Raw genomic sequence first — 25,698 nt, forward strand, 5'->3', positions numbered from 1 at the left:
CAACACCTAATGAACACCACACACGATGGCAACTTACAACAATCTGTAACTTGAATATTGTTTATGTTTTTCCTTTAAAGTCTGGTTCCCTTCTTACATTTCAAAATTTAAAAATCCAGCAGAATTGTTTCGAAGCAAATGAATCAAAAAAAAATGTCCTCCAATTCCTTCTCTTGTCTAGTTTTTTCAGAGATGGGGGAGAAGAAAAGGAGAGTGAAGGATGAAAAGATGGAGAGGTTAAAAGAAGGGGAGAACCCCAAAACAATCAAAAAGGGGAGTCCAGAAAGGGACACAGATGGTGATCAGGGAAGGGGTGAGGCAGATAGAGCTGGACAGAAAGAGGAGGAAGAGGAGAGAGAGAGAAACACGGAAAAAGGCAAAATGAAATAAAGGCACAAAGACAGACAGCTAGAGAGAGAAAAAATGGAATGGGTTTTGAATCTGTTCTGAACCACTCTGCCCCACCAATCCGTCTCACCATCTCCTCCGGCTTCTATTCTTTCTAGATCTTATCTGCAATGCCCTCTGGTTTGATGAGCCCAGAGGAACTCATTTCTAGACCAGTAGCTGGCGTGGGCTGCATCTGACTTTCGCCATACAACGTTCAGGGCTTTGATGCTGCTGTTTCCAATTCCTTCTGTCTCCTGGCTAAAGCTTCATCGCTTCTAGCCTGCGCATTATTCTCTGGTGGTTGTTTGGGAAGGAATTTGCTCCCTGGCCAGACTGTGAATTTCTTGAGGGCAGGGTCCGCTCCTTGCCTTGGCATCCTACCTCCCCCTGGGGCTTGCGCCTCAGTACTCAGTCAATAAACATTTGCTGAGTGGATGAATGAAGGGATCCTGCTGTATCGACCCGCTCAGCACACATCACACTGCGATGACCCGCTGTCAGCCAGCCCTCTCAACTTCTCAGGGATATTTCTCATGAAATGGCTTGTCAGAGCTCCAGCCTTTCGGCTAAGCACGAAGGGCCGAGTCGTCTCCCGATATCGAGTCTGTGGAACGCTGATGGGAAGGAAAATGCTGTCGTCCGTGCTTCATATGGATGCGTTTCAAACCTCGCGAATGATCGGCGCGGAGGACAGCGCGGTCTCTGTGCGGAAGCGTGGCACGCGTTTGCAAGGCAGTCCGCATTCCGGCGGGGCGGGAGCGCGGGTTCTGGAGTTACGGCACAGGCACCTCTGCCAAGGAACATAAGGCACTTTTATGCTTCTGATAAGATGCGTGAGGGATCCCTGTGGGGACAGTCTCGAGGCTTTATAGAATCTTTGCCAAAGAATGAAGCCCGGGAAAAGGGCAGGACGCTTCCGTGGGGTTTGTTGAATGGCATGGGAGGAGAACTTGTGTTTCTCCTCAACTGTGGGATTACGCTTCACAATCGAACATTCTAGAAACTGTGGCGGGGAGGGGAACTCCATAGAGTTCATAGCGGTAGCCCCTGCTGGTTCCTAAATTAAGCTCCTTTTTTACTTGAGTCCAACAATATTTGGCAAATATCAGATTGGCCTCTTTAATGAGACAAGATAATAGCCGAAATGCTTAACGTTAGATAACGCCCTTCTGGTGAGCCCTAATGTGATGCTCTTTCCTGTTACTTAAGAACTGAATGAGCGAGAAGTGGAAGAAGAGGGGTGTTTGGGCTTTGGTTCTCATTGCCCCATGCAGTGAAGCCAGGCTGCAGAAGGCGGGCGAAGTGCTGAACTTGGACCAGCTCTGCCGGGTGGTGAGGCAGCGAGAGATAAGCGAGCCTGCGGTTTGTAGCGATGGCGGTATTCTTTTCTGTTCTTTTGAATTAAAGCTGCGTTGGGCTCTACTCCCTTATTTTGGATCCAGGAGAGTTTTATAGCTCAACTCTTCTCCCCTTTGCTCCCCCTACCCTCATTCTGGTTTCCCCGCCCCACCAGCAAGGAGTTGGAAAGCCACCCAACCACAGGGACAGGGTTTTTGTCTTAGGAGGGGTTGGAATAAGGGCGGGATTGATTCTACAGGGAGTAGCATCTGTATCCATCCATCATCAGTTGCTAAGTGCCAATGAGAGCTTTGCCCTGTCCCCAGCGTCATGGGGCAGGGGTTGGTGTCATCTAACGTGTCCTTTCTTCCCTCCAAGACCTGGTGACCTAGGAGGAAAAACCACTTCAGAAGGTCACAGTGGAAAAGAAGGCAAGAAAGGAGCTATAGTAGCAGTTTTAGAACACCCTAGAACAGTGGCTGCAGGAGTTGACTGAGGGCAGAAGGGTGAGGAAGGCTTTCTGTAGAAGGTGTGTGACTGGGCTTTGCCTTGAAGAGGTTTAAATAAAGGTGAGGGGAGCAATCTGACAGAGGAGGTGGGGCACCGCAGTGGGGAGGAACCGAATATGTCCTGCCACCCTGGCCTGTATCACCTGGAGGGGCTCCACAACCAAGAGCCCTGGGCCCACCCAAACCCACCGTGGTAGATGGCTTGCAGAGATGGCTGCATTAACTCTCCCACCCACCACGCCCCGTGGTGAAGTGGCTTTGCCCCTCCTTCCATCAGGAGGTGGAGTCTGTTTCCTCTCTCTTTGGATCTGGACTGGCTTGTGACTCGCTCTGACCAATAGAGTGATGCTGTGTGGCTTCTGAGACTGGGCCTAGGAAATCTGGCAGCTTGAATTTTCACCGTCTCGTGGCCCCTGAGACCACCACGCTGCGACGAAGCCCAGCCCAGCCAATCAGAGGGTGAGGGGCCATGTGGAAGGGAAGCAAGGCACCCTAGCCAATAGCCAGCACCACATTCCAGACATATGAATGAGGTCATTTTGGACCCTCCAGTCCCAGGGGACCCATCATGTGACAGCAGCCACATGAGTGAGCCCAGGCGACACGAGCAGAAGAGCCATGAGAAATAATAAATCGCTGTTTTAAGCCACTAGGTTCCAGGGTGGTTTGTTATACAGCAAGGTATGACAGAGGCACCTACTGAATTAGAGCCTTTAGGAGCACCTGGCATCTGTTTCCTCTTTGTCCTGAAATAATATCCCGATTTCCTTCGGAGAACTATCCTTCCTCCTCTCCAAGTGGTCTTGGTGAGGCTGACCATTGCTGTGATCCCAGGCCGTCGCCCTTCTGGCTGGTCACCCAGAGCATTCTATTCCAGGGTCACAATAATTGATTCAGGGATACACAGGGCCAAACTGGGCCAATCCACAGCTTCCCTGAGGTTTGTTACGTGAGTGCCATGAAAGACTCTCTCTTCCTCTGGGATCTGAAGCTGTAAAGACCACAAAATCCTCGGGCCGACAAGTCAACTTCCAACTACATAGAAAAGCAGGACAGAAAGATGGAGAGAGAGTGACTGAACCCTGACAACATGGATTCAGCCTTTGGAAATAGTCACACTGGAATTCAATAAACCCCTAGACTTCCCTGTTATGTAGCAAACACACTTGTGTTTTGCTCAAGTGAAAGGGAATTTGAGTCCAGTGCCTGTTTCTCACCTAATAAATACAGTAGCCACACCCTGTTTCCTGGAGCAGCTCTTAGCACTTGTATAAACCTGCGTTCTTCTCTTTTCTTGGCCCTGCCCGTGGCATTCATGGTAGATTGCATTTTTGCTCCCAATTTTTTACTTCATCCCGATGATAGGATTGTACAACCATACCAGTGTGACTTTGCAGGCCCTCCTAATAGAGTAGGCAGAGTGTACTTCCCTGTGCCATTCATGCTATTCAGCTATGTGTGACTGGTTGTGACCAATGGGAAGTCAGCAGAAGTGACATGACTAGAGGCTTTAAATACACTTGTGCAGTTTGTGTTGGCCTCTTGCTTACCCGCTGGTCGCTGTGGGAAGAGCCTGTGCTGGTGCCCGCTGGTCCTCGAAGGCAGAGACACGGTGGAGCAGCCCTGAAACCAACTATGGCCTGGACCAAGCTCAGATGAAGAAAAGGAAATGCTTGTTACTGTAAGCCATAGAAACTTGAGAGTTGTTTGTTGCGCAGCAGTGCGGGCAGAAACCTGACTGATACAAGGCATGAGCCAGGGGAGCTGACAATAGTCAGCAGATTCCCCGCTTCCCCCTTCTCCTCAGACCTCTATTTCCTCCAACACTTGGTGAGGGTGTCTTTGCTGGAGTGCCTCATGGTGTACGGGATGGATGGTGTCTCTGTGCAGCTCTCTAGATAACGTGTGAGATCCTCAAGGGCTAGCACATAATGAATGCTTAATCCAGGCTTGGCTACTGACTGAGTGTGTGCCTCGGTTGTTCCTTTTGGTATTTGATGGGGGTGGGGGTGGGGGTCTAGGGTGCAGCCAACTTATCTCTGCCTTCTCCTCCCCTGCAACATTTTAATTTATTTTCACATAAAGGCCGACTTGGAAGGAGAAAGATGGCAAGTAGCAAGTAGCACAGACATTTGATTCTAGACATAACATGTGATGCTGAGTCCCTACCTCTTGGGTAAGTCACTTTACTCTTCTCAAACATCAGTTTCCTTATCTATAAATCAGTGCTACCCCTCAGGGCTGTAGTGAGGAGCAAATAATGACAATACTAGAAAACTATATATATAGCTCTTACTATGTGCCAAGCGCTTCATGCAGAGTTACCCTGGTGACTGCCCTATAAAGTGGGTATCTTCTTCTTCTTCTTCTTCTTTTTATTTAGAGACAGGGTCTTGCTTTGTCACCCAGGCTGGAGTACAGTGGCATGATCGTAGCTAACTGTAGCCTTGAACTCCCAGGCTCAACCTATCCTCCTACCTCAGCCTCCCGAGTAGCTGAGACTATAGGTGCGCGCACCACACGCCTGGCTAATCTTTTAATTTTTTGTAGAGACGGGGATCTCGCTGTGTTGCCCAGGCTGGTCTTGAACTCCTGGCATCAAGTGATCCTCCTGCCTCGGCCTCCCAAAATGTTGGGATTACAGGTGGGTATTTTGTTATTAATATTATTTCTCATTTATTGATTAGGGAACTGAGGCGCAGAGAGGTTGAGTAACGTGACCGAAGTTACACAGCAGTAAGCGGCAGGGTTGGAATTTGGACCCAGGCAGTCTGGCTTCAGAGTCTCTGCTCTCAAACCCCATATGTAAAAGTACCTCACAGAGCAGTAATAGATGGTTCAGAAACAAGCCCCACATGCTGGTCACTCAAGGCTATTTTCAAATATCCCAATGTAATATCACAAAGGTTTAATCGAGTCATATCTGTGTGATGAAAAACATGGGCTTGAAAAATGGTGCCCGTGATGTATCCGGCTGTCGTGATGATGGAGCTGGATTTCCCGCACAGCCTATCTGATTGTCTCTAGAAATCATCACTCATTAAGGCCTTGGGAGAAAAATGAATCGACCCCAGAGGCCACATGGAGAGGCGGCTCCCGGGTGAGCTGCTCTAGGACACAGCAGAACGAGGCCCCAGGCGGCTCGGGAAGCCAAAGAGAATTATATTTAACATGAAACGTAAACACCGTCTAAAAGGAGGATGGTGCAGAAAAATATAAATGTGATCATTGTCTGGTGAGTCAGAAATCCAGTGGCCTTAGAATTCACATCCGCACACTTTTAACGCCACAGCATTCTGGATGATGAAATAAGGTTCTTCATTAGAGAATGCTGCAAGAATGGCGAAATGTTAATGGTGATATATCCGAGACGGGGACCAGGGAACAGAGGGTGATAATATCACAGCAGAGAACCACGGATGTTCGCTTCTGTAAAAATGGCCACAGGACCAGCTCTGGGCCCTCAGAGCACAGCCACAAACATCTAACAAGTCACTCTGTTTTTGGGTGGCTGCCCACCCATCCGAGCCACAAATGTTAAACCCATGGCTGCAGATACTTGTAATTTCTCTTCTTCCAAAGGCTCCTGAGTTTTCCAGAAGCAGAATATTTATATGTGCACCAGGCAGGAAGCAAGCACGGCCCTCTTCACTTTAATAGATGCGGAAATGTCCACGCCGAGAGAAGCCAAACTCTACCCAAGGTCACACGGCCACAGCATGAGCTGGCAAATGGGGCATTAGGTCCTTGGCCCAAATTTCCAGGGGCGGCAGGTCCCCGCTGCTCAGCCAAGCCTAGAGAAATGGTTTTTGAAAGTGCAGGCTCTGTTCCAGCCTGAGACATCACCACCTCTGGGGCAGTGCTTTGTCTTTGTCGATGTTTTACAAAGGCCTCAATCTCCTGAGGGCTGCCCCCACGCAAGTTATAAAGAGCTCCCTCCTCACAGTGCTTTCTCTGCTATCCGGGTTCCTGCAGGGAATCTGGCCACCTCGCCCCAGCCACCCTCCTGGAAAGAAAGCTTCCAGACCCCTGCATGGGAGCACGGAGACTTACTTGGGAGCATGCATTGCACAGTTCAGTTCATCAAGTCAATCAGCAAACATGATTGGAACATATGCAATGAATTAGCTACCATAGTGCACAATGTCAGTGTCTCTCATCTCCTTGGTTACCACGTTACCACTTTTTGCAAAGCCAGCCCCTCCACCCGCCTGCAGAGCCCTGTCTCTAGTCAGCACTGGGGGCTTCTTTTCAGAGGATAGCCCTCAGGCTACTACTGGAGCCACTTTGCTTGCCCTGAGAGCCGGCAGTGGGGGAGCCTGAAAGCCCAGTTCCCTTGCGAGGGCGTAACTCACACTCCAGAGCTCCCGGCAGCATCAGGCTGAAGCTCCCCGGTGCCCGGACTTGGCCTGAAATCGCATCTTACTTAGCACCTTCCTCTTTCCTGCCTTGCTTCCGGGATCTCTTTCGCACCTACCCTGGGGCCCTAAACCAAGCACCTGGACATGAATTCTCATCTCAGGATCTGCTTCTGGGGATCCCAATCTATCACAGTTCTGGGTTCTGGGGATACGAGGCTGGATAAGCAAGGCATGACGAAGTCTCCGTCCTCGCAAAGGTCTTGTGGCTGGAAATATTTTCAGTCTAGACAGTGGACTCCAAGGTGGGGTATGACAACAAGGTGATCCCTTGGGATGTGGGAAAAACTGTTTAGTATACCTATTAAAAGTTATGTTTCTCTGGCCCTTAAATATTTTCTGTTTTCGTGCATGTTTCATAATGAAGATCATAGTAGTACAATGATATATTTATATAAGTTAAAATTAAATCAATGAGCACAATTGTGGGTTGAGTGCTCGACATGTTTTTATTAATAGAAAAGTGAGATCAAAATGTCTGGACGCTTGGACGCGAGAAGGAGGAGGTCAACCTGCTGGTAGAGGTTAAGTGTCCCTAGTGGAAACGGAGTTCCCAGGTTGTCCTGTTCCAACCCCAGAATGTATTGAGGACTGTAATTAAGCCACCCCCAAAGTCTTTTCTATTCAAAACAAGCCCTACCTCTCTAGCTTTTCCTACTAGCTTTATCTTTCTGCCCCTTCATCATTTCTGTTGCTTTTCTTTGGCCCCTCTCCAAGTTCCACAGGCCTGGCATTAATTGTAAGGCCCAATATTCCTATAATTGCAGGGTAAGTATTTTTGTGCAGATCGCAAGCCTGACCTCCTTTGTTATTTAGTTTGAGCTGGATTCTCCGTGGACAGAGGGAGAGGCATGAAATGAGTAAATATTTAATTCAGGAGAAGCCCGAGGCTTCAAAATGTTTTCCCATTTGCTCGGCACTGGCCCACATATTGAAGTTGCTTCTGTGGAGTTCTGGGTTGTGCCCTGCGATGAAGGACTGGCCTGCCCTGGGAACTCCAGAGCTCCTCTCGGCAGTACCTTGAAGAGGGCTTTGAGCGCTTGGGCCAATGGGAGCCCAGGAAATGACTGCACAGCAAATTGAAATCAATGAACAGAAATAAGTGGCTCGACATTTGCAGGTACTCTTCACAGGCACATTAGCAACACAGCCATCAGCAGCCCCTGAAAATTTCTCTTGCGTTCTCTTGATGCTACCAGTGGGAGGTTCTGGGCCAGGGAGGGTTCGCTCCCAGGGTAGCGCAGGTGCTGAGGTTAAGGATTGAGGTGGGAATAGAGGGGATGGGAGGACAGGTGGCGGATAGGAGCATCATCAGACAGGTGAGAGTGTTCAGAGCTCGGAGGCAGGATCCGGGTTGCAGTCAGGGAAGTGGTAGACATCAGAGAGCTAAGAAGCATGCCCGAAAGATATTAAGAGGCAACCAGTATTTGGGAAAACATACTCTCCCCTGATCTGTGATGCTTCGGGTCATCATCTTCATCTGGATGTGCTCAGTGCGTGGGTTTTCCAGCCATCATATGCTCTTGGTGACCAGTGCCTCCAATGTGACAGTGGGCTGGCTGGGGCTCCGGTACACTCTGTCATTGTGGGGCAGAGAAGCTGTTTTCTGAAACCATCTAGTTCACCTGGCCCTCAGTGGTAACATGCCTGTGTCAATTGACACCTGAGCATTTAGACTACAAAAAATATAAATTGATGAGACTGAGCAATAACGTATAATCAAATGTATGAATACTGTTGCAATTTAAAAACTGCATTAAACGTTCCATTACACAGTAGGGTCCTAGATGCCAGAGAATTTGTTTTAAATGAGTTCTGTTAGTTACTAGCTAGTGGATGAAGCTCCAAAATATTATTAAATGATAGTAGTGATTTAAAGATATTTGAGCACTTACAATATACATGGATTTAAGAACTTTAGATGAACTACTTGCTCAACACGTTTATCTCCAAGCAAAAATGCTCCTGTTCTGTATAAATCTACACATCCACAAATTCACAGCGAGAATTCACGTATTCACCCATCCATCCACCCGTGCACGCATGCACACATGTACCCATTCATCCATCCATTCTTCAAACATCCAACCATCCATTCATCCATCTGTCATCTGGCCATCCACTCATGCATGCATTCATCCATCCATCCATCCATCCATTATCCAAACATACAACCATCCATCTATCCATCCATCATCTGACCATCCAACCATCCATCCGTCCATGTAACTTGGGCCAGGCACTGTACTAGACACAGGAGATGCACAGAGAAGTAAGACATTCTTACACCGAAGGAGTTAAGGGTCCAGTGGAACCACTTTGAATTATGCCTTCAGTCCAAACCCAAATGACTTTTGGTTGTATACAAGAATTACATGCTTAAACCTAACATAGTACTGAGTGCTCCAGTGGATGAGAGATCTTAGAAGAGAAACAACCGCAGGCAAGAAGAGCCACCTGTGTTCCCTGATTTTATCCCCCTGCATTTCTGCCTTTTCCTCAGCAACGTTTTTAAACTCCTTTTCCCAACTGTGCCTGGACCCCAAGAGTTTACTATTCCTTTTTCTCTTCAGGCCTATTGTGGGCACAGATATTTCTCTTTCCCCTTTGGCAAAGTTGTCAGGTTACCATCAAAGGGAAGGACAAAAAGAAATCCTAAAGCATAAATGTTTAAAAATGCATAAGACTATCTGTTTATGGAGTAAGAATTCCCTATCCCAAGAATTCTAGTAAGGTACTCTGAGCTTTTCAGCACACAGAACTTCTTTGTTCTAAGATCATATCACTCTAGGTGCTTTCTGGAAGGCCACTGCCTACAGATGGGCTGCCTGGCTTCCTTCCCTTTCAGCTCCTGGTCTTGTTCTTACAGTCTCTTGGCTTGGCCATGTGTATCAGTCAGCTGATATCGCTGTGTACAAAGCAACCACAAAGTCTCAGTGGCACAATCATAAGCATTTATTTCTCTCACACGTGGGGTTGCTCTGTTAATCTAGACTGACTCCGCTGGGCTTGGCTCTGCACTGCAAATTGGTTCCAGATTTGCTCCACACATTTCTCATCCTTCTCGGACTAACGGGTGAGCCGGCCAATGGCGGAGGCACAAGAAGGCAAGCAGAAACAAGTGAGGCCTCTTAGGGTCGAAGCTCAGAACTGACTGCTCCTAGCTACATTCCATTGACCAAAGTAAGCCATATGGCCAAGCCCAAAGTCAAGTTAGGGAGGGTGGAATGGACTACCAAGTTGCATGACAAAGAATGCGGATGCAGGGAAAAGGGAAGAACCGGGTTTAATAATTTAATTTACCACCAGCAGAAATAGAAAATTTCAAAAATGGCTGGGCACGGTGGGTCATGACTGTAATCCAGCACTGTGGGAGGCCGAGGTGGGAGGATCGTTTGGGGTCAGGGGTTTGAGACCAGCCTGAGCAAGAGTGAGACCCCGCCTCTACTAAAAATAGAAAAAGTTAGCTGATGTGGTGACATGTGCCTGTAGTCCCAGCTACTAGGGAGGCTGAGGCAAGAAGATCGCTTGAACCCAGGAGTTTGAGGTTGCCATGAGATAGGCTGATGCCATGGCACTCTAGCCCCGGTGACAAAATGAGACTCTGTCTCAAAAAAAAAAAAAGAAAAGAAAAAGAAAATTTCAAAAATGAATACAGTATATAGATTTTCTAATTCTCACAACTCCGAATACAGATGGTCCCCAACTTATGATAGTTTGACTTAGGATTTTTCAACTTTACGATGGTGCGAAAGCCAGTACACATTCAGTAGAAACCATACTTTGAGTACTGATACGACCATTCTGTTTTTCACTTTCAGTATAGCATTCAATAAATTACATGAGATATTCGATGCTTTATTATAAAACAGACTTTGTGTTAGGTGATTTTGCCCACTTGGAGGCTAATGTAAATATTCTGAGCACGTTAAAGGTAGGCTAGGCCAAACCATGATGCTCAATAGGTTAGGTGTATTAAATGCATTTTCGACTTACGATATTTCCAACGATGGTTTTATCAGGGTGTAGTCCCGTCGTAAGTCAAGGAGCATCTGTATAGGTGATTAGTGTGCTTCGTTTTAAAAAGCAACCACTGAGACATAAAGTAACTGGGTGACTTGGCCAAAATCCCCCAGCCCATGTGCATGGCTGTCTCTCCTTGGCACAGCATCATGGTCCAGGAGTAAGCCCCCTGTCCACTCAGCCTCCTTCCTGAACACATCCAGACGCCACTTTTCCATTTCAAATGGCCTCATCTTCCCCCGACCCCCACCTTAGAGCATTTTCTCTTTTCGGTCTGGAAGCCCACCTGCCTCTGGTGTCATTTGCATAGCTGAGCTGATTAACCTCTGCTGAGCCCAAGGAGAGAGTAGCCGTGCAAGGCCTGGTCTCTTTGCTCTCTTCTTTCCTGCAGAATTTTGTGTAGCTCCTCCAAGAGGAATGGTTTGCAAACCTCCAACATTATTATCCATAATGTATAAAGCCCTCAAACATATATTGATTGACATTAATACAACATGTAGTAAAATGGAGGGTCATTCTCTCACATGGGTGGAAATGTTCTGAGTATAAATTACCTTTATAACTATCAGGCAAATGCCTGCTAACATTATGGTGGCCTTTCATCAGCCCTCAGGCTATGTAGCCTGGAGTCTTCACTTCCATTGGAGGCCTTTTAGTTTTATCTACATGTATTTGTATAAAATGTTGCCTTTTAAATTTATTTTTATTTGTTCATTAGTGAGGGAAAAACACAGCTTTTAGCACTGGCTTTGGGTTGTAAATGAGAGCTTGTATTGTTATATAAGAGAGGTAGTTCTAAATAAAAAGAAATCATTACAACCACAAAAAGAGAGGTAGTGCACCTTCCTTTCAAAATATTAGCTTCTATTTTTGTCACACTATACATGCATGCAATTTAAACTGTGAAATAGTTCTATAGGGCTTTTGACGACAAACAAAAGTCCCTGGTAAACTCGCCCTCCTTCCCTTTTCATTTTCTTTGGCTAACTCTTTGGATATTTGCTGCTCTAACTCTAAATAACACACTTCTACTGTTACATTAGGATTTTTCAGTCTTGGGTCTTGTCTTTTAATACCTATTGACTTCCTATGATGGAGAATGAGTGTTTAGTCCTCTTTCACCACCCTCACCTGTACTCATTCTTTCCTGTCTCACTTTCTCTCAAAATGCTTGTATTCTAATTTAGGTTAGATCAATATTCAGCATTCACATTATTATGACTATGCAAACAATATTCATAGCTGAGCCATGCAGTACACAGTTCTATTTTCTCACGTCTCCCTGGGGTAGATGATTTGCAAAGATAGCTGTAATAATTCCTCCCCTGAATGCAAACCTCTTTGCAATGTGACTTTGCCACTCCTCCACCTCTTGGTTTGTTTCTCCACGTCTTGAATCTGAGCTCAGCCACGTGAATTGCTTTGGCCAATGCGACACTGTATTTAGTTTCCTGTTGCTGCTATAACAAACTGCCACAAACTTAATGGCTTAAAATGACATAGCTTTATTCTCATACAATTCTGGAGGTCAGAAGTCTGAAATCAGTTTCACTGGGCTAAAATCAAAACGTTGGCTTTTAGAGGTTCCTTTTGGAGGCTCTGAGGGGAGAACTTGTTTCCTTACCTTTTTCAGCTTCTAGTGGCTGCCTGCATTCCTTTACTTGTGGCCCCTTCCTCCATTCTTAAAGTGCATCACTCCAATCTCTGCTTCCATCATCATATCACCTTCTCCTCTGACTCTGCCTCCTCCTGTCTCCTTCTTACAGTAACTACTGTGATTACATCAGGACGCCCTGGATAATCCAGGGTATATAACCGCTCTATCTCAAGATCCTTAACGTAATCACATCTGTAAAATCTATTGTGCCATATCACAGATTCTGGGGATTATGTGGACATATCTGGGGGGGGTCATTATTGAACCTGCCACAAACATTAGCAAATGTGGTGCAGTTTGAAATCTGAGATCATGATGTGGTCGAGTCTGAGCTATCTTGCTGGCAAGGCCACATGGAGGAAAACTGAGACTTCCCAGCCAACAGCCTGGCAACGACCAGACATGTGAGAGGGGCTATCTTGGACCATCGAGCCCCAGCTGAACCACCAGATGACTGCAGCTACATAACGGACTGTAGACAAGACCAGCAAAGCCATTCAGAAAAGCCCAGCCCAAGTTGTTGACCCACAAAGTTGTGACCAAATAAAGTGAGTGTTGTTTTAATTCACTAAATTTTTAAGTGGTTTGTTACACAGCAATAGATAACTGAGACATTTTTCTACGTACCTGTTGCTAACTCAGCCCCCAAATCTCCACTTGCTCTCTAAATCTCTTCTTAATATAATCAAGCACATAGAACATTCTAGTAATTCTATCATCTTGAAGATATCACTTCTGGAATCTTCTGGCCTACTCTAATCTGGACTCTTTCCCCCACCCCCCACCCCCACTCCTGTTGTACAGCTGTCATCCTGAATCTTTCTTTACCATCTTTCTGGGATCCCCTTTCTTATCAGGATGTAATAATGCTCCTCGATATTAGATTTCCTGTTTCCCAGTTCCCATGTCTTCCTCTTTCTTGGTTTACTCCCTTGTTTTGGTGGAGCACATCCTCCTTTAGCTTCCTGAGAAAGACTGCTTAGAAGATAAAATTTTAAGGAGCTTCATGATTGCAAATGTCTTTGTACTTCCTCATATTAATATATTTGTATATTTTTTTCTGGCTTTGGATACTGAGTTGGAAATCATTTACTCTTACCATTTGGAAGGTGTTTCTCTATCACCTTTTAGCTTCCAGTTGCTGTCGAGAACTCTTGACACAATTCTGATTCTTCAACTTTTTAATGCAATCCATATTTTTTCTCTTTAGAAGACTTTAGGGCCTTCTCTTTGTCCTGGGTTCTAAACTTTTACAATGGTGTGCCTTCATGTATATCCATTACCCCTGGGTTGGGTACTTAGGAGGTCCTTTGAGTCTAGAAATGTATATTTTCCAGTTCTAAGAGATTTTCTTGAATTCTTCTCTTGGAAGATATCATCTCCTTCCTTTTCTTTCCTCTTTTCTGGAAAGGCTATTATTCAGATGTTGGACCTCCTGAACTGATCCTTTAATGTTTTTATTGCTTCTCTCCTAATTTCCATCTCTTTGTCTTTTTTGCTCTACTTCTAAAATTTTCCTCAAGTTTATCTGCCAACAGTCCTAATGACTTTTTAATTTTTTCCTTTTTAATTCTCGGGCACTTTTTTTTTTGTTGGGGGGCAGTTTCCAAATGTTCTTTTTAAAATATCACCCTGTTTTTGCTTCACAGATTCAAAATTATTTGGTGGAATGCAGACTCTGAAGCCAGATTGCTTGGGTTTAAATCCAACCTACTAATTGCATAAACTTAGGTAACAACTTTAGTCTCTTTGGGCCTCAGTTTTCTCATCTTTAAAATGGGGATAATAATTCTACCTACCTTATAGGGTTATTGAGAGTATTTTTTTTTTTTTTTGATATAGAGTCTTGCTCTGTCACCCCGGCTAGAGTGCAGTGACATCATCATAGCTCACAGCAACCTCAAACTCCTAGGCTCAAGCGATCCTCTTGCCTCAGCCTCCTGAATAGGTGGGACCACAGGAATGTGCCACCATGCCAGGCTAATTTTTCTATTTTTAGTAGAGACAGGGTCTTGCTCTTGCTCAGGCTGATCTCAAACTTTTGAGCTCAAGCAATCCTCCCACCTTGGCCTCTGAGAGTGCTAGGATTACAGGCGTGAGCCACCGCACTCACTCAATAAATTTTAGCTATTATCACCATCTTATTTTTCTGACAATATTAACAATAATTTTCTTTTTTTCAGGTTACCTTTCCCTGCATTGTGTTTGTCTCTGCCAAGGTGTCCCCTTTTGCTGATTGGCTTTGGCATCTCTTTTTCAAGTTAGAGACTTCCTGCAGGTGTTTGCTGACCCTTGGTTATCAGTTCATATTTAAGAGTGGACGTCAGTAGTATTTTCAGATCTTTCTTCTTGGGCTGGCCAGAATCCTCAAAATAGGATACTCCAGTTTCCTACCTGGGCTGGGGGTTAGGTGGGTACAAACCTGCCTGCCATCATCCTGGGAGCAAGTGAGGAAGAGAACAGGTATTCCTGATAGTCAGCATGGTAACTTTACTTAACTCTTTTTACAGATGGTACCCACACCTTCACCTCTACCTGGTAACCTCCCATGTAGAGATCTTCATTTTTATTCTCTCTAGGGACCATGCATCCTATGAGAAAGACAGTAGCCTATCTGTGTAAACTTAAATAGGGAATCTAGGGTGGTCTTCTAAACAGACTTTCAACCAATTCTTTTGTCTTCAACCCACATTTACCTCCACTTCTAGAGGCATCTGGTGTCACCCATTTCTGGGCATTTGGGCAGTTCTATGGTGCATATGAGGTTCTAGGCTCTCTTCCACCCCAGTGCTTGCTTAGTGTTGACTTTCTCAAGTCTGCTAATTAGTTACAACTCATTCACTTGCTTTTCATATTCTAGAATTTTGTTGCTTTGCCACCTCTCCCATTTTCTCTGCCTTTGTAGGTTTGTCTTTTTAAAACTTCACTTTCTGTTGTTTAGTGATGTTTCAAGAGGAAGTGGAGGTAAATGTGTGTGTTCAGTCCACCATCTTTAAATAGAAGTCTCCACTGAACTTTTATTTTAGATACAAAGGTATACTTAGAACTTCTACCTCAAATACCTTTAGTCAATTTGCACCTTTGGTTAGGCTCTTTCACCTCCATTAAATTGAACACATTTTACATTCTCTAATTTAGTTTTTGTCATCCAGAGGTAGTGCAAATGGTCTCAAAAGTACTCATGTAGAAGTTAATGGAAGGAAGGAAGGAAAGATGGAAGAAAGGAATGAAGGAAAGGTGGAAGGAAGGAAGGAAGAAAAGAAAGAAGGAAGAAAGGAAGGCTTTAAGATCTTGAAGTGGGAAAAATTATGCCAGATTAAGACAATCAGTGATCATTTGATGAATTAGCTGGGCCTCAAGGGGTGCACTGATGCCTTACTTTTCGCAACTCCCAGTGGCTAGCACATTAGGAGAGTCAGATATCCCACCAAATCCCACTTTTCCCTCCTCGATTTCTGGTGGTTTGCTGGGAAGCAAATTTCTCCAAAGCCTAGCTTCCTATGGCTATATTAATGTGAAATGTAATAATACATAACTGTAAACTAGTTTATGTGATTCCCAAATGAATGAGTAGGGGAAGGTAATTTATTATCAATTTGCATCAAATTTCAGTTAATGTAAAAAATGCAAAGCTTATTTTAATATACTTATTTCTGAGAAAGGCTTTCCATTAAATAGAATGTCAAGTGGGGGTAACGATTTGCCTGGGGAAGAGTCTTTATGGTTTTGATGTCTGGGTTCCCGGGGAGAAACCACAGGCATTTGGAAAGCTTTTTGGTCAGGCCCCAGGTTCAATGCACAGTAGAGGGTTGAGTTTTTGAACTTCCCCGCTGGCTGGTTAAAGCAGCATGATGGATGGCGACAATAGGTCCAGTGGTTTCTTCTGGGATGATACCAGGGTAAGGATAAGGACTGAGAGAAGGAACTGGGCTTGGAAGAAGGCAGAATGTGTAACCTTGATCTACAGCAGGAGTTGGTAAACTATGGCCTGAGGGTCAAATCCCGCCCACCACCACTTTTATAAATAAATTTTTATTGGAACATGGCCACACTCACTTCTTTACTCATTGTCTATGACTGCTTTCGTGTTACAATGGGAGAGTTGAGTAGTTGCAACAGAGATCATATGGCCTGCAAAACCAAAAATACTTTCTGGCCCTTTACGTAAAAAGATTTGTATGCCTCTGGCCCACAAAACAGCTCTGCACCTATTTGAATGTAGTTTGGCCGCAAGTGACAGAGTGTTTGTTCCAGTAACCTATTGATATATAATAAAATACCCCCAAATTTAGTGCCTTAAAACAACAATAATGGTTTATTTTTCTCATGAATCTGCAATTTGAACAGAGCTTGGTGGGGAAGGCTTGTCTCTGCTCCATGCAGCATCAGCTGGAACTGCTCAGCTTAGCGGGGAGGATCCACTCTCAAGGTGACTCACTCAAATGGCTGGCAAGTGGGCGTTGGCTGCCAACTGGGAGGTCAGATGGGCTGAGGGCTAGGGACCCCAGTTCCTCTCCACGTGGGCCTCTCTACAGGCCGCCCAGATTTCCTCGCAGCCTGGAGTCTGGCTCTAAGGGCAAGCATCCCAAGAGACAGGAAGGAGAAAATGGCCCCTATTTCTCAAGGCCTGGGCCCGGAAACTGGCACAGACTTGCACTATATTCTATGGATCAAGTAGTCACAGAGTTCAGACTCAAGGGGAGGAGACACAGAACCCATATCTCAATGGAGGGGAGGTCAAAAATTGGGGGGGGGTCATGTTTTTTAAAAAATTTATTATTAATATTTTTGATTGATAAATCACAATTGTATACATTTACGGGATACGGTGTGATGTTTGGCTATAAATATACAGTGCGGAATGATTAAATCAAGCTAACACCTTAGTTACCTATCATTTTTTTATGGTGAGACATTTGAAATTTACTCTCTTTAGTTATTTTGAAATATACATTATTATTGACTATAGTCACCCTGCTGTGCAATAGATCTCAAAACTTATTCCTCTTGTCTCCCTGAAACTTTGCACCCTTTGATCAACAACTCCCCACTCCCTCCCTCCCTACCCTCCCAGACTCTGGTAACCATCATTCTACTCTCTGCCTCTATGAGTTCAACTTTATTAGATTCCACATATGAGTGAGATCATGCAGCATTTGTCTTTCTGTGCCTGGTTTATTTCACTTAGCATAATGTCCGCCAGGTTCATCTATGTTGTCACAAATGACAGGATTTCCCCCCTTTTTAAAGGCTGAAGAGTATTCTATTATGTATACAGTTGGGCCTCCATATCCATGGGTTCTACATCCATGGATTCAACCAACCACAGATTGAAGATATTTGGGAAAAAAATTTCCACAAAGTTCCAAAAAGCAAAACTTGAATTTGCTGCTCACTGAGTGCTGTGTTGAATCCACTCGAACGAAGTGAAGTGTAAGCCTTGTCTTAGGTATTATAAGTAATCTAGAGATGGCTTAAAGTATATGGGAGGATGTGTGTAGGTTATGTGCAAATACTACACAATTTTATATCAGACACTCGAGCATTTGCAGATTTTGGTATCTGAGAAGAGGTCCTGGAACAAATCCCCTTGGATACCAAAGGCCAACTGTATTTTTCATATTTTCTTTATCCATTTATCTGTCGATAGTGGGGTATCATGTTTTAAAACTGCCACACAGAATAACTATGTAAGAGTGGCCTAGCAACACAGACTTTTATTTAGTCTCCCATGCTAAGAAATATGGAGCTAGATGTTTACAAGGTGGGTTGAGCTGTCCAGTAATTTTTATCAAGGGCTACTCTTCTTCATCCTTCTGCTCTGCAATCTTTAGCATGTTTTTTTGACCCTTAAATCTGTCACCTTATGGACATGAGATGGCGGTTACAGCATCAAGCTTTATGTTCCTACATAATAGCATCCCAAGCAGGCAAGAAGAGAGTGGGTAGAAAATTCTCTTCTTCCTGAAGTGTGCTCTCTCTCTCTTTTTTTTGAGATGGGGTCTCACTCTGTTGCCCAGGCTGGTCTCGAACTCCTGGGCTCTAGTGATCCTCCTGCCTCAGCCTCCTGAGTAGCTGGGATGACAGGTGCTCACCATGTCGACTGGCTTGAAGTGCTTTCTCTTATATCAGGAGGAAAAACTCTCTTCCCAAAATGCCTGTCAGACTTCCAATTATGACTCCCTTATTCAGAATTGGGTCATGGGATCATTTCTTTCCTAATCATTGGCAAAGAGGATTGGGATTCCCCCGGCTGGATTAGAGCAATGGTCCTTTGAGGCTAGGGGACAGACCTCCCTTTCCTGCTCAGTTGTTGCCTGCCAGCAAAACCAGGCTTCTGTTAGCAAGGAGGAAGGGAAGAGAGGTTGGTGAGTAGTCAACCAACAGCATCCACCATGTTGGATATTGCTCAAGTTTGTCTTCTGGCAATGGAGGCATCAGGGTTGAGGCCAGGGGGCTGAGAAATGTGGTGGAGCTGGAGCTTGCATGCAGAGGCCTTTGCTCACATGGTGGACTTTCAGTTCTGGGACCAACCTTCAACTAAAGACCATCCAGGTGAAAGCCACTTAGATTGCAGGTTTACATTCTCATGGCAAAAACCCTTCATTAACACATCTCTCCTGAGGGGTTTGGAATCCAACTATCTCAGCTGGTTGAAGCATCCCATGAGGCTCTGAAGTCAAGAAGTCTGGACAGGGTTTCCTAAATCCTGATCCATAGACAGGTACCAGAATCCCCTGGGGATGCGTGTCAAAAACATATATCCTCAAACCCCTACTCTTAGAAATTCTGATTTAAGAGGCCTGGGATGAAGCACTTTAGGGTAGACACAGTGTAGCCTTGGGCTTCTTTAGCAAGCGCCTCAAGGGAATTGAGGCCAAACCAGGTTTGGGAACCACCAGTTTATGTTTCTAGATGCAATTAAAGCCATCTGAAGATGATGAGAAACAGGTGGGGTAGAATTTCTGGTTAACACGGTAAATCCCGGCGAGGGGAACTACTTGCCAATTCCTACGGTGGTTAGCCCCCAGTGGATTCAGGCGCTGGGAGCTCTCTTAGGCCCTGACATTTCCTGGGAACTGCTCTTGTCTGTCTCCCAAGAAGTGGAAACCTACAATTTTCCCTGGGACCTCTCAAAGGGGTAATTTTGGGGTTACTGCATCCCCCCAGTGCTCGCAGAGGACTTGAGCAGCCTGTCAGCTTGGGGGCTCCCGGGGTACCTTGGTGTGTTGGTTTTGTTTTGCTGTGGTAACAAGTCACCACACACATAGTGGCTTAAAACAATACAAACTTATTATCTGAAAGTCAGAGGTCCAAAGTGGTCTCACTGAGTCAAAACGAAAGTATCAGCAGGGCTGTGTTCTCTTCTGGAAGCTCCACGGAAGACTCTGTTTCCTTGCTTTTTTCAGCTTCTAGAGGCTGCCCACATCCCTTGGCTTGTGGCTCCTTTTCTCCATCTTCAAAGCCAGCAACAGCAGGTCAAATCCTTCTCACATGGCAACACTCTGATCTCTTCTGCTTCCCCCTTTTCCTTAGAAGGACGTTTGTAATTACACTGAGGCCACCCCGATATGCCAGGCTAATCTCCCCATCTTGAGGTCCTCAACCTAATGACATCTGCAAAGTCCTTTCTGCCATTAAGGTAATATAGTCGCAGGTTCTGGGCATTAGGACATGGACATCTTTGGGGGCATTATTCTGCCTACCACACTTGGCAGTGCAGCACTAATAAGAGTCATAAAAGAAATAACTTGAACTTTTATGGTTCAAAAGCCATTTCCTTGGTTGAATTGGCTTTTTTTTTCCTTTGAGATAAATGACTTCCCCTGGAACATTCTGCTGAGAGCATCATTATTTTGGGAGTCAGACCAGTTGCAAGGAGGGTTCTCATTCAAGGTAATTCTTTTTTCCTGTGATTGGGCAAAGGTGGGTTTGTGGCCCTTGGGCACGGTGTGAGAGCAGGGAATTCCCTGGCGGAAGGTCATTTTGATTACCTTTTTCTTTCTCAAACCTGGAGATAGCTCTTTAAGCACAGACAGCGCATTTTGTTGATGTTGTTGTTGTTTAAGCAATCAAAAGAATTTTAAAACATTACCCTCGTGGTCTGGAACTTTCTTCTATTTAGGGCTTTGTCACATTATAGCAAGCAGACAGAAAATCTCTCTCTTTTCGATTTTGTTATTCCTATTTTTTCTGTTAGCACTATCTGTTGCCTTGACTTCCTTAGGGTATCCCAAGGGGATGCAGTAGCCCCCCGAAAATGTAATCCTAGTTTGGGGGGGTTCTTCTTGATCTGGTTTAAGGTGAGAAATCTTTTAAGGGCAGAGATAGTGCTGTCTGTCCTTTCTGTCTTGAGATTTCTGGTTACTGTGGCCCTCATCTATAGACAACCAGACCCCCATCATGTATAATATTATAAACCTTCTGCTTCCTTATCCATACAATGAGGATAATAATACTACTGCAGGCACGATTGGCACCTTGCTCATATTCCCTACTCCCTTGGCCTTCAGCACACTTAGGCCTGTATTCCAACTGCTAGCATCTGCATCTCTTGGCTTCCTCGGGCACTGGAGCCCACTCTACCTGCATGCAGCAGGCTAGGGGGCCAGCCTTCAACTAATGACCCAAGAGAGTTGGTAAACACATACCCTAGCCTCCCTGTCCCTTGAACATGGTACTTGAGGTGCATGTTCTCCAATGTCTCCCCAAGCTCCCCAGCAGGATTGAGCCCCAGTTGCCTATGGTGGTAACTTTCTCCACAACACACCCTTTAGTGGCCCCTTCCCTTTCCTTCTCTTCCCTGCTTCACTTCCCCACTCCCCTACTGGTGCCTTATGGAATCCCCTTCCAAGTAATTGACTTGCATTCACATCGTTATCTTACGGTCTCCTTTTGTGGTTTGGGGGCTCAGAACATGATGCCCAAAGTATGGCACCTTAGCACACGCTGAGTACTTTGAACTACAGGAGACTGGAAGCCTCAGAAGCAAGGTCGCCTGACCTTCTCCTGCCTCCCCCACCCCAGGTCCCTGGCCCTCTTTTTCCTCTTGAGTCATAGAAACCAGAACCCCTCTCCTCCAAAGCAAACCATAAAACCTAGAAAGGACACTCTCTCCCTTCTCCCTCATTCCAGAGGGGCCTGCCCCACACCCAGGAGGAAGGAATGCTGCACAGAGAGGCCAAGGAGAATCTGAGCAGACAGGCCTTGCTGGGTCCCCCTCTTTGTCTATTACCATTAGATCACACCCTCTTGTCCAATTGCATTTCTGCACGGCTGTCCATTCTTCATCAAACCTAAGCATAAAAACAGACAGATTTCCTTGGGTCTTTGTGTCTTCATCTGTGAAGCCTCCTGTGTCACGTAAAACTCTGACTCAATAAGTTTGTCATGCTTTTCTCTTGTTAGCCTGGCTTTTATTATAGGAGTGTTGATGTAGACCCTGACGATGGGTGAAGAAAGGGATCACATTTTTCCGCCCCTACAGGGGGAACCCAAATGAAGACAAATGCTACTGCATAGAACATACTGAATAGAAGATTGCCCAAGAAAAGCAAGTAAAGTTTACATGACAACCCCCAGCAATGATCAGTGCTCAATAAATGTTGATTCTGTTGAGGGCCCTGGTTCAGGACGCATGTGCATGGCGTGTGCCCTGTGCTGCCATTTACTAACCTGATAACTCTGGGCCAGTTCTGTAATCTCTCTGGGCTTCACTCTCCTCATCTGTCAGATGGAGATAATCATAATGCCCCATGGGCTGTGTGAAGGTTAAGGGAGATAACATACACAGAGCTCTCTGCACATTATAAAACTCAACAAATATTAGCTATTTTTGTTGGGTTCTTTTTCCTACCTGTGGGCTGAGTGGGTCTTCCAGTCTTTTTTGCCTATAAAAGGGACTAAAAAAGAAATTCTCAATTCTGAAATCCTGTGAAGAAACACAGCAAGATGACAAAAGCAAATCATTTTAGTTTATTCAAAATGTCAGGACATCCTAAAAATTTCAAAGAATTTACCAAGTAGAAAGAATGTCAGTGGTCAGCTTTGGGTCTGATAAGCTCGAGTACTTTTAGAAAGAGCCCTCTGAACAATATAGGTGGCAGAAATATCACCCCGGGCAGGAAATGGTCTCTTAGAACCAAGCTAGAGACTAAAGGACAGCTGATCTTTGTGGGGAAAGGCGATCAGTAAAATCAGAGTGTGCACTATTGACAACACCTTTGCTAATTTCCTTATTTCCCAGCCCCTTGTGGTAGCTAAATCTGAGAGGCAGCAGTGAGGACAGAGTCTCAGCTGTTGATGTTTCCCCAGGGAAAGGGACAGCGCACACAGGCTGCCAGCTTCTCACTTAAGCAGAACCCCAAAGCCCAGTTGAGGCTGCCCGGTGATCAATCACAGAAGAGGGGAAAGGGGGAATCAGTGTGGTCAGCACCCCAAATCAAAACCAAATTGACAAGCTTTCGCCTGTGCTCGAATGTCTAAGTTGGGTACAACTGTCTACCTCAGTGCCACACACTATGCAATCTTCCCAGCTCCTTGGCACTTGGCCTTGTCTGTTTTGTCCAAAGTAAAGGAGAACTTTTCAAGTAGACTTTGTATTTGACTCAATGTGGTTACTTAAAATCGATAACACAGACCCTACAGAACATCCAGCCCTTTTGGTATTTGTGCTATAAAAAAATCCATCATTTATTCATTCAAAAAATCATTTGTTGAGCATCTATTATGTGGTTCTAAGTTTGGCTTCTCCAGAAGTTGCCCTTGAGACAAGGATTTGAATGGAAGTACAGGTGTACTCCAATTTATGGTGCTTCACTTTATTGCACTTAGTAGATATTGCCTTTTTTTTTTTTTTTTTTTACAATTAAAGGTTTGTGGCAACCCTGCATTGAACAAGTCTGTTGGTGCTATTTTTCCAGCAGACAGCATGTGCTCACTTCATGTCTCTGTGTTGTATTTTGGTAATTCTTATAATATTTCAAGCTTTATTATTATTATTATATCTGTTATGGTGATCTGAGATCAGTGATCTTTGATGTTACTATTGGAATTGTTTTGGAGCACTGTGAACCATGCCCATATAAGATGACAATGACAAACTTAATCGGTCAATGTTGTGTGTGTTCTGGCTATTCCACTAACCAGCCGTCCTCCATCTCTCTCCCTCTCCTTGGGCCTCCCTATTCCTTGAGACACAACAATATTGAAATTAGGCCAATTTTAATAACCCTACAAATGGCCTCTGAGTGTTCAAGTGAAAGAGTCACACACCTCTCACTTTAAATCAAAAGCTAGAAATGATTAAGCTTAGCAAGGAAGGCATGTTGAAAGCCAAGATAGGTCAAAAACCAGGCCTCTTGTGCCAAAGAGTTAGCTAAGTTGTGACTGCAAAGAAAAAGTTCTTGAAGGAAATTAAAAGTACTATTCCAGTGAATACAAGAAAGATAAGAAAGTGATACAGCCTTATTGCTGATATGGAGAAAGTTTTACTGGTCTGGATAGAAGATCAAACCAGCCACAGCATTCCCTTAAGCTAAAGCCTAATCCACAGCAAAGCCCTAACTCTCTTCAATTCTATGAAGGCTGAGAGAACTGAGGAAGCTGCAGAAGAAAAGTGTGAAGCTAGCAGAGGTTGGTTCATGAGGTTTAAGGAAAGAAGCCGCCTCCATAACATACAAGTGCATGGTGAAGCAGCAAGTGCTGATGGAGAGGGAGTAGCAAGTTTTCCAGAAGATCTGGCTAAGATCATTGATGAAGGTGGCTACATTAAACAACAGATTTTCAAAGCAGACAAAACAGACTTCTATTGGAAGAAGATGTCATATGGGACTTTCACAGCTAGAAAGAAGTCAATGCCTGGCTTCAAAGCTTCAAAGTACAGGCTGACTCTGTTGTTAGGGGGAAATGCAGCTGGTGACTTTAAGTTGAAGTCCATGCTCATTGACCATTCCAAATACTCTAAGGCTCCTAAGAATTATACTAAATCTACTTGGCTTGTGTTCTGTAAATGGAACAATAAAGTCTGGATGACAGCACATCTGTTTACAGGCATAGTTTACTGAATATTTTAAGCCCATTGTTGAGACCTACTGCCCAGAAAAAAAGATTGCTTTCAAAATATTACTCCTCATTGACAATGCACCTGGTCACCCAAAAGCCCTGATGGAGAGGCACAAAGAGATTAATGTTGTTTTCATGTCTGCTAACACAACATCCATTCTCCAGCCCATGGATCAAGGAGTAATTACAACTTTCAAGTTTTATTATTTAAGAAATACATTTCATAAGGCTATAGCTGCCATAAATAATGATTTCTCTGATGGATCTAGGCAAAGTAAATTGAAAACCTTCTGGAAAGGATTCACCATTCTACTTGCCATTAAGAACATTTTGTGATTCATGGGAGGAGGTCAAAATATCAGCATGAACAGGAGTTTGGAAGAAGTTGATTCCAACCCTCATGGATAACTTTGAGGGGTTTAAGACTTCAGTGAAGGAAGTCACTGCAGATGTGGTAAAAACAGCAAGAGAACTATAATTAGAAGTGGAGCCTGAAGATGTGTCTGAATTGCTGCAATCTCATGATAAAACTTGAATGGATAAAGAGTTGCTTCTTTTGGATAAGCAAAGGTAGTTTCTTGAGATGGAATTTACTCCTGGTGAAGATGCTGTGAACATTGTTAAAATGACAACAAAGGATTTGGAATATTCCATTAAAATAGTCGATAAAGCAGTGGCAATGTTTGAGAGGATGGATTCTGGTTTTGAAAGAAGTTCTGCTGTGGGTAAAATGCTATCAAACAGCACCACATGCTACAGAGAAGTCTTTCTTTCTTTCTTTCTTTTTTTTTTTTTTGAGACAGAGTCTGGCTCTGTTGCCCTGGCTAGAGTGCCGTGGCATCAGCCTGGCTCACAGCAACCTCAAACTCCTGGGCTCAAGCGATTCTCCTGCCTCAGGCTCCTGAGTAGCTGGGACTACATGCCCGGCTAATTTTTTCTATTTTTAGTTGTTTGGCCAATTTCTTTCTTTCTATTTTTAGTAGAGATGGGATCTCGCTCTTGCTCAGGCTGGTCTCGAACTCCTGAGCTCAAGCAATCCTCCCGCCTCGGCCTTCCAGAGTGCTAGGACTACAGGCATGAGCCACCGAGCCCAGCCTCCACTCGTATATTGATGGGCACTTGGGTTGTTTCTACATCTTTGCAATTGTGAATTGTGCTGCTACAAATATTCTGGTGCAGATGTCTTTTTTATAGAATGTCTTTTGTTCTTTTGGATAGATGCCCAGTACTGGGACTGCTGGATCAAATGGTAGGTCTACTTGCAGCTCTTTGAGGTATCTCCATATTACTTTCCACAGAG

Source organism: Propithecus coquereli, unplaced genomic scaffold, assembly GCF_000956105.1.
Source record: "Propithecus coquereli isolate 6110/MARCELLA unplaced genomic scaffold, Pcoq_1.0 Scaffold173, whole genome shotgun sequence".
Lineage (NCBI taxonomy): Eukaryota > Metazoa > Chordata > Mammalia > Primates > Indriidae > Propithecus > Propithecus coquereli.